Consider the following 10293-nt stretch of genomic DNA (forward strand, 5'->3'; position numbering starts at 1 on the left):
TTTTCCATTGCAGGCATAAGAGCCTCGAACATTTGTTCTATGACAATGTTATCTTCGATGTAATGTTTTGTTGCCATTGTGATGCAGTCACCTGTTTTGTACAGCCTTTGTACTAAGCTAGTGTGGTCTGAGGATTTGTTGTTTTTCATTTTGGTGGTTGAAAAATGATAGCAGTTTATTTCTTCATCCTAGCCCATACTCTTATATAGCCTGATTGATTTTGGAGTGGTGGTGTTACAATTCGAATTCTCGCCTGATAAGGCAGCAGCAACTCTTAAGTAAGTAGGGAGAGCAATATATGAACTCATTGTTTTCGTGTCCATGTGGCTTTGCATTGTAACCGCTTAAAATGGTGTAGAAATATTCAGGGCCTTCAACACAGGTGCATTTTTTGAAGCAGTCAAAATGAGATGTTCTGATGGACTCATGCTACTATTGAAACATCTGTTATTTGTACCAAAGCCTCCTGATGTTTGTTCTTAGTCACCACTTGTCTGGTGGCCTGGTTATGTATGGCATGCAGGAAGATTTGCTCATCAGCTTGCGCCTATTGCTGTTGGCTTGGACACCAAGTGTAACTGGTCCAGAGTAAGGCACAATACTACTAGGTCTTCACTCCTATTATATTTTATTGAAAGTGTGTATAATGTTGAGATTAGTATTTACTTTCTCTTTTAAAGGATATCAATGCTGGTGGGGGAATTGCATCATACCGTCCTGCATCCGTATCCCATAAGTATATATTTATACCACTATGCACAAGTGTCCCATGTCCAATTTGTTGGCTCTTTTAAGAGTGAGTGTTAGGGGCTGTTAATGTTTCCTATAAATGAGTGGATCCCTGGGAAGAAGACAAGGGGTTCAAGAATCCACCCTTCCCACAGACACTAACTCCTCAACTGCTGTGAAGTTGGGAGTTGAATAAAGACCTGTCCTCTCTGTCTCTACTAGGACTGGGTGTGAAATTCGGTTCCGCTCATGGAGTTTGCATAGTTTTTCCCACTTCTTGCTCCGTGTAGAGTGTGGCGTTCTGAAAAACTGAGCGGAGCAGAGTTTTTCCTCACTCGTCAACATTAAGTTAGCAAGCGCAAGCGAGGAAAATCTTACTCCAGATCACCTCCCGGCGAGATTTCTCAGCGCTGGCAGTCGGGAATGGTCGCTACTGCTCGCGTTGAGAAACCTTCCGTTTGCATTCAGAAATCTGCTGCTCGAGTAGAAATCTACTTGAGCAGCAGAAAGAAGCTTTGCCCTCTTGTACTCCATGTGGTGCCATTCGTGCTGATTTTACAGTGTGGGACAAATGTCCGGCGCAAAAAATCAGCGCAACCATCTGGAACCCCTAAAACTCCGCCCAGGCATAGTCTCTTCCTCTTCTGAGCCTGCCCCTTCTTCTTCATAGGTCCTTTCCTGAAAGTCTCACCTCATGAAGGTGGACCCTCTCTTCCATTAGATCCTGTGCCCCTTTTATACTCCTAGCCTCTCTCCATAGATCAGCAAATCTCTTCTTGTTCATAGTCAGGCAATATTCACATAACATGTTAGCATTCTGCAAGAGAAAGACTCCTTTGCCCCTTATTGATCACTGCAGGTGTAATGAGGGCTTTGCCATCATGACGGCTGGCTTCCTGTCCTATCCTATCCACGAACCAACCTTATGACTGCCTGCAAAGGGATCCATAACGCCCTGCATTGGAGCTGTTTGGAGGCAGTGTGACATTACTTCATGATCCAGTTTCACACGTGACACTCAATTGTATTGTATTGCATCATAGTTTTATTTATATAGAACTTCATATCCCTAACTAGACAGCGAAGCACATATGTTGATAGGTAGCACATTACTTTGCAACAGTGCTAAGGGTTGAATAGTGTGTACCTGTCATGTAACCTATAAGGATATTGTTTGTTGTTACGTGTTTTAACAAGTGTTGTGCTGCTATTGTGTTTTGTTTTTGGGCCCAGGCTTACATTTGAAGTGAAAACAAGTTATAGGTGGGATGCGTAAAATAAAATGCTAGGTTTTTTAATGGATAGAAAGGTAAGTTTGGCCTGTGTGGGAAGTGTGGTTATGTAGAACATGTGTGGCAGAGATTGTTTAAACCTAACTGCAACAAGCAAACATGGGTGTAGGATAAAAGAGTAATTGAGGCCAACCGCGATGGAACACTGGCCAGCTACGGGCACCCACTTAGGTCCGCTGAACACAGTACCTTAGTCCTGGTTGTGAATCGATGTGGAGACCCATGTCGAGGATGCGTCGCGCAGCAGAGGCAATGCAAGATCTGGTGAGGAAATACGTAGTGGTTGCCGCAAAGTGCGAGGCGATGTGCTAGTGTGGAGATGTATCTCACAGCGGTGGTTCTGATAGGCCACGTTGGTGGAGGGGGTATCCTTGTGTGGAAAGGCATTGGCTTGGATGTGCTGTGATGGGCAATGTAAACTCCTTGCATCAGGAAAGTCCATGCAGCAGGCGATGCGTCAGTTCTGTCAGAGATGCGTCGAGCAGCATAGGCAATGTGCCAGTTCTGTGGGAGATTCTTCGTGCCGCAGAGGAGATGTGTTGGTTCTGCTGGATCGACAGATGGGCTGACAGAGCACCTTCACATCCTCGTCCAAGAGTCCAGGATTGAGGTGACACCACCTGGAAGGGGACGAGTCACAAATGGAAGAGTGCTGGTGCTGGGTTCAAGGTTGTTGGAAGCCTGTTATGTCCCTGAGGCTTTTTATCAGGAGACTAGCCAACTAGCCCTTGGAGTCACTCTGGGGTCCTGGGCATAGAAATGCAGGTCCAGTCCTTCTTACCCATGCAAGAGGGCACCAGGTGAGCACAGTAGGGCAGCAGTACCGTAGAGTGGCAGTCCTTTCAGCAGCACAGCAGTCCTTCTTCTGGGCAGAGTCCATAGGTCCCAAGTGTACTGAAGTGTTGGGTCTGAGTGTCCAATATTAATACATGATGGCCACTTTGAAGTGAAGGAATCTTCTAGAGGAGTGCACATGCCCCACCCCTTGGGATGTCGGGCATTACCCTTCCTACCGGTCCTGGATCCAGCTTGACACAAAAGTGACAACCCCTTTGTAAGAGTGCTCAGGCAGAGCCTTTGTGATGTGATAGCTCCTTCCCCTCGAGAACTTAGAGTGGCCCATCATGCCAGAACCTATCTTCTCTATGTCTCAATGCCTAGGAGCAATAGACAAAGGCCAGCTACATCTAGTCATGGGATCCAGGATCAGTCTGCAGGCACCATATTGTTGGCACAAATAAATGCCAACTTTTACGAAGTAAAATACACACAATTGTGGCTGATGAGGGGTGTTACACCGAAACAGGCCTCAGGATGCTTGTTTCCAGTTCAGGGAAGACCTGGCTTGGGAGTTCGGGCTGGACTGTTCCCCTGAGGCACAGAGTCAAGACTGATTTGTATATAGAAGGGTTTTGAACTGAGGTGGCAAAATGAGCTAAAGAACGATGATGGATTCAACCCAGATCTGTGACTGGGGGTTAGTGTCTGAAAAGTTTCAGTGCTCCGTCCTTCATCTCCTTGTGTTTGCTTTGTTCACTGTAGGAGAGGAGGGTCTGCTTTCCTATGGTCACCCCACTTTTTGCTTTACTGGTTTTAGACTTATTGTGGCTGTGGGCCTGCTAATCAGACCCACAGCCCAGCAGTGCTCTTTCTAAATTCAATACCATGTACTTTAGGTACATTACCAATTGGACATTGGGTCACCTTATGAGCCCCTGTACAGTGTACTATAGGTACCCAAGGCATAGGCGCATCCAAGGCCTACCAGGGGCTGCAGCATGTATTATGCCACCCCTGGCTGGCCACTCACATTGACACAACTGGCTGATCACTCAGCAGGGGCAAGGTCGTGTAAACACGCTTTGCTTAAGTGTAGTATCCCTATACCTACCTTTACATCTAGACACATATATACCTATAAGTCACTCCTATGGCAGGGATTAACAATCCTGGAGGCAGAGTGCTTGGTTTTATGTGAGATGAGGATCTAGCATGAGCTGAGCCTGTCTGCAGCTTTCGGAACCATGTCCTTATAGCTGTTCTATGATATAGCCATACCATATACTCTTAAGTGGAGAAGTGTGGCTCACTGGTTAGAGGAGGCAGACCTGGAAGCATAGGTCAGCCCGGGACCAGGGTTCAATTCCCAGCTCGGCGGGGTCTTGAGTCCTAAAAATGTCCATGGACTTGACAATTCTCGCTCCGGTGCCGACTCGATTCACGGGTTCACACTCTGCGACTCTGGGCAATAGCTTGCTTAATCTCCACAACGGGCCCCTCGCGGCGGGATGCCTGGCTTTCACCTTGCGGATACCCTGCCGGGGTTATCTCACAGGGGAATACCAGGACGGGTACCCTAAGCAAGCGCTTAGAAACCGCTCGGTGATTTGCGCTATATAAATTCCTTTACATTTACATTTACATTTAAGTGCATTATAATCCTCGCGGTTGAATTCTAACTTTGGTTTGGCTTTATCAAAACATGTCGTGTACGGTGTCATATGCTTTGGAATACTACCCCCTCACCAGTTCTGGCAACTGGGGTAGCATTCCACCCTTCTAGAGGGAGAAGACATGTTGTTCCTACTAATCCCGGTTAAAGTTAACCAGCTGCTGCCATAGACACAAGTCTGACCTCCTGCTGCTGGGAGTCCTTCCAGCGAGGGAGGCTTGGACAATAGGTTTCCTGTCTTGGGAGGTGCTAGCACCACCCCGGACAGGCCATAGTGTATTGGGGCAGGGAGGGCTGAATGAAATGAGACTCTGCCCGGGGCACACAAGGTGTCCCATGCATAGTCCGGTTGAAACTAGTTGCTGGGGCACTCCAGCCCCAGCTCTGGCACGAAACGGGACAAAGGGAAAGGGGTGTAACCACCCCCTTCCCTGGTTCCACCCATAGGAGGGACCTAGCAGGTAATCCAGCCCCTTAGATCAGTATATAGGTAGGAGCTGAGTCTAGAGACTTTAGATTTATCCTGACTGTGAAACTTGAAACGAAACTCTGGACCTTCGACATTCTACTTGAAGATAGAAGACTGAAGAATCTCCCTTGTGGTCAAGAAGTGACCACCCTGTGCAAGCAGGCACCATCAAGCAATCAACGGTTTGCTTTGTCGTCACTCCCGCCGGAGCCCGAACACAGAGCCTGACAAGACCCAGACTTTAAGCCTTCCTTCAGCCCGATCCACAGCCACAGCACAGCTGAGACCTGTGGAGGCGACGAGAGACGTGAGACTGGCCATCTTGGAAAGCCAGCAAATTGCTTTCCGTGCAACTTTTGAGGCACCCTTGAAGTTGTGCATTGGGGACAAAGAAGCCCCAACCCCAAGCATCATCTGCACCAAAGACCAGCCCTCCACACTTCACGAGTACCGCGTGGGGCCCTTTTGCATTTTCCTGCTCAATGCATCTGTCCGGTCACTTGCCCGTTGGCTAGTGTCCTCTGTGATGAAGAACCTTTAAATTTCCACTACTGGCCTGGTTGCTCCTGGCTGGCCCTTGCTTCCCTGAAAAGGAGAAGCCCATCAGACCTTGCTGGTCTGATCCTGAAGCCATCTTCGATTCCTGCATGGGTTGCCTTAGCCAAGGCTTGTTGACTCCAATCCGGAAGCCGACACCGCCGACAGTGAGATCCTTTGTGGGCCAGTTTGTGTCCAGCTCCTGGTTGTCGTCGACACCTCCTGGTCCACGTGGCTGCAGAGATCAGCTTCACGACATCACCTGATTGCTTCACGACATCGCCTGGTTCCTTCCTGGTCACTGGCTAGTGACCCAGACTCTGTCCCCTCTGCTTTCAGGTACTCTTTATCCTCGATCCGCCCTTGGATCCAACCGGACACTTCACTCCTGGTCACCTGCAACATCTTTCTTCAAGGCTCCATAGGATTCAGCGACGAAACCCGACACACTTTGACACCTATGCACCCGCTTCCTGTGGGTGAGGTAACGTGAGTACTCCGGTGCTCCTGTGGGTATTAACTATCCTGGTGTCCTAGTTTTCAGTGGATTTCTCCTAGTCCATCCGGAAGTGTCCTAAAGAACTAGTTTCTATTTCTTTCGTTCCCATTCTAACTCTATGGTAACTAGCGTGTGTGTAAAGACACTTCACACGCCTCCCGTGGGACTCCTACTTCCTATCGTTTGGTAGTACAGTGCAGCCCCAGCGATTCCCTAGGCCCTATGCCTATCCTTTGTTCGTGACATGGTTCTTATACCACTATTTTAGTATATGGTTTGACGTGCCCTATGGGTGCTACTGTTTATTGTGCAACTTATTGTATGATAATTAAGTATCTTGTCATGTGCTTGTGCCTCTGACCTCATAAAGAGTTCAGAGGGGTTGTGTTAGAAATAAATACATATATATTTTATATATAACCTTTGTGGTGTCCTTTCATTTGGTATTAAAGGGGTTACATGTGGTAAAACAGCTGGCTTCACATGCCCTCTTGAGTTTAGCCTAAGACTGCTTTGTCCATGCTACCACTAGGATAGCTGGTCTATAAGGTTGACTTTACAACCATCACCATAAGGGTTGTTTGGACTGATACAGGGTGCCCACTAGAATAGTGGACATCACATATCAGGCCAACTTCTCACATTCACCTTAAGTTGGCAGGGTATGCCCAGGCGTGGGCCCTTGCTCACTTTGCCACTGGATTCAAGCTAGCCTGGCTGATGAGGGGGTGTTACCCTGAAACCAGTCTCAGGATGCTTGTTTCCGGTTCAGGCAAGACCTGGCTTGGCAGTTCGGCTGGACTGTTCCCATGAGGCACAGGGTCAAGACTGATTTGCATATAGCAGGGTCAGAACTGAGGTGGCAAAGTGAGCTAAAGAACGATGATGGATTCAACCCAGATCTGTGACTGGGGGTGAGTGTCTGAAAAGTTTCAGTGCTCCGCCCATCATGCCCTTGCGTTAACTTTTACAAAGTGGCAGTTTTAGAATTGTAATTAAAAATCATACTCTACTATTAAAAGAACTCTTAATTACAATGCTTTAGACACCAACATCGATTTGTCCTCCTGCTCCTAATTGGAAGTTACTCCTTATTAAATGTAATAAGGCAACTCCAATGCTTTCCTATGGCAGAGGCAGGCCTTGCAATAGTGAAAAACAAATGTAAGCGTTTTTCACTATCAGGACATGTAAAGCTTAAAAGTACATGGTCTATGTTTTAAATAAACTGCACCCTGCCCTCTGGGTTGTTGGGGGCTTAACCTAGAGATGACTTCTAATGTATATAAAGTAATGTTTGGACTTGGCAAAAGGTTTATTTTGCAAGGTTGAAATGGCAGTTTAAACCTGCACACAAAGGCTGCACTGGCAGGCCTGAGACATGTTTAAAGGGCTACTTAAGTGGGTGGAACAATCAGTGCTGCAAGGTCACTAGTAGAATTTATTTTATAGGCCACATGTGGTACCACTTTACCAGGGATTTACAAGTAAATTAAATATGGCAATTGGGTGCAGGCCAATTCTACCATGTTTAACCCCTTCCACGCTGATGACGAGCTGGGCTCGTCATGGCGTAGCCTCCTCGCACGCTGATGACAAGCCCAGCTCATCACGTAACATGCGTTTTTAAAAATCTCAGCGCAGGAGCAGAATTCCGCTAGCGCGCATGAGGTTAAAACGGAGAGCACTCTAGCACTGGTTAGAAGTGGTAAATTGTGCAGAGTCTTAAAATCCAACAAAAACGAGTTCAAATAACAGGAGGGTGGAGGCCAAAAGGTTCGGTATGACCCTGCAGAAAAGCCCAAGTCCAACTTTTATCTAAGATAAGCAAATTGGTAGCTATTATGCAGCCGCCAAATATGTTTTTAATAGTCCTAAGATGCGTGCCGGATGAGTATTACATGTGAATGGGAATTATGCAAGGAGCCATGCTATATATCTTGAGGGCTCCTCAAAAGAGCAGCAGAAAGCATCATATAGAAATGATCATTATATTAACAGCCATAGAATATGGCCTGATGGTACAAAGGGGCAAACATTACATGAACAGCCTTAGTGTATGACTCTGGAGCCCACCCCATGTGCCAGGAAGCAACCCATTGTTGAGCCTATTCAGGAGTTAGAAAGTTACAGTAGGTGACAGACCATCCGGCTTTCTCAATAACCCTCCAGGTCAGCTCAGAGAGACGTGAGCTTTGTAGTCTATTCTTCATCATCTGGAGGCATTCCCAACTCTTCATCTGTCCATTTAGAACTGTCAGGATAAGGGAAGTGACCCAACACTGCTTCGTAATCATGCTAGAAGTGCCACAGGAACCACAACCACATGAATCTGCTCAGAAACTCTGTCCTCCACACCTGTAACTTGGCCAACTGAGGAAACTGGCGATATTGAGGCTCAATGTGCACTCCGCCCCCAGCACGCCTCTACCCCACCCTTCTCCTCACTCCATTCGTCAAGCATCGGCCACCAGCAGGAGTTACAAAGAAGTAGTTGTAGTGCTGCCAGCCTGGTAAAAGGTGTTTAATGGTCCAAAGAGGCGTGGTAGATGAGCAACCCATCAGAATGACATTATATATTCAGCAATGTTCTGTGGTCTCAGACGTGCACACAGGAGTGGCGGAACGGCAAACCATAGAAATTATGCATGTCTGAGCGGTCCCTCCAGGAGCAGCAGCAGAGTAGCCAATAGGAATGGTTATTAAACAACCAATCGTACTATGTGGTTTGCGGAGTCCACAGGGAGTGGGATGCCAAGGACACCATGCATATATGGGTCACTAGGGACCTCTGAGGAGTGACAACACAAACCGTTGATGTGGGTGTTGTTAAGGATGCAGAAGTAAGAGTACCAGTCAGTGGTTCTGTGGAATGAATGCATTTAAGTTCCAGTACAAAAGAGGAGCATGTTTTGAGGAAAGGTAAAGAATGGGTGTAAATAGAAGAGGGGTTCTGGCACCAGGTCATTCCAGACCTGAGCAGAGAAGGTGCCACCACAAAATACCCATAACCTTCTCACCCTTCACCTGCACTGCCAGGTAGAACACTAGTAGGGGAGAAGGCAAAATAAGTAGGCGGTAGGCCTGTGACTAGATAGAGCGTCTCTTATAGAGAAGTGGGAGTGAGCTGAGAAAGGCATCTGGGTAGAGCCCACTGTAGGCAGGGCAGCCATGCCTTATCCAGTGTATTATTTCACCTAATGACTAAGCAAATGAAATACAACTACACATCTAAAACGAATAAAAAGCAGATAGAGCTCCAAAATGTAAACAATTTTTTACAAGGGACCTACAAATATTCCATTAAGTGCTCTCATCTTTCATATCACTTGAACTGCAACATCAGCGGTCAAGAAGGCAGTATCAACGTGTCACATTTTGTCTTGAAGGTGTGCCCCCTGAATATCGAATCAACTATATCGATGGGACAGAGCATTGAGGACAGAACATTGAAAATAAATAGAATTGACAGGTAAGCCTAGATTTTGTATCCCTAAAAGTAGCTGTGCTATACATATATCTTCAAGGGACACAGATGTGGAGTTAGAAATAGTAAATACACTCTTCTCTATATGCATTTACCTTTCAATGTTTTGTCGCTCGATAGTCTGTCCTGGTATTAGCATGCCACAATATGGTTGGTATAGACATTCAGTAGTACAGTTATGTCTTGATCTACCATCGGCTGCTCTGTAGCAGAACTGGTTAAAAATGGCAAATTTCAGAGCAGGGGTAGGCACCTTGGAAGACAAACTGATAGTCACATATCTGAAGAGAATTGGACCCCTTGGGAGGTGGGGGCGAACATCTAAGGCCTCGGTTCAGGGGCCTGGGTAAGCGGCCCAGGTGGGCCCTATGCAATGTGGTTTTCCATGGCCAAAATGCCAAAAATAACTAGGTAAATAAAATAGGATTGCACACCTTTAAGAGACAAAATGCAGATAGAGCTGCTAATTGCATATTTCACAACGGAGCAACCAGGGTTGCCAACAGAGCTCTTGTATTGCTATGCAGTCAAACTACAGCAAAGACCAACTGGAAGCAGTTCCAAGATGCCACATGACGTCTCGCGCTAGCAGGACCACGTGCGGGCCCAGCCAATGAGGGAGGGAGGCCTATTGCCCCAGAGGCTGACAGAGACTTGTCTCCAAGTCTTGAATTGGTCTCACTCAATGCACTGGCGTCTTGTCGTGGCGCACGACTTTCTGCCTTCTCCTCAGCTCTTACGCACAGTCCTTTTATTTTCTCTATTTTTTCTCTCCTTCACAAACGGCCGGCGCTGCGTTGGTTTTGTTAGAGGCGATGCAAGGAGATT

General features: G+C 47.0%; 1 pseudogene; it reads right to left on the reverse strand.

The window, feature by feature from the left end:
- Positions 1–8180: 8180 nt before the first annotated feature.
- On the reverse strand, positions 8181–9151 carry LOC147661184 (NADH dehydrogenase [ubiquinone] 1 beta subcomplex subunit 2, mitochondrial-like; annotated as a pseudogene).
- Between the last annotated feature and the right edge of the window lie 1142 nt (positions 9152–10293).

Source organism: Lissotriton vulgaris, unplaced genomic scaffold (assembly GCF_964263255.1).
Source record: "Lissotriton vulgaris unplaced genomic scaffold, aLisVul1.2 SCAFFOLD_1226, whole genome shotgun sequence".
Classification (NCBI taxonomy): Eukaryota; Metazoa; Chordata; class Amphibia; order Caudata; family Salamandridae; genus Lissotriton; species Lissotriton vulgaris.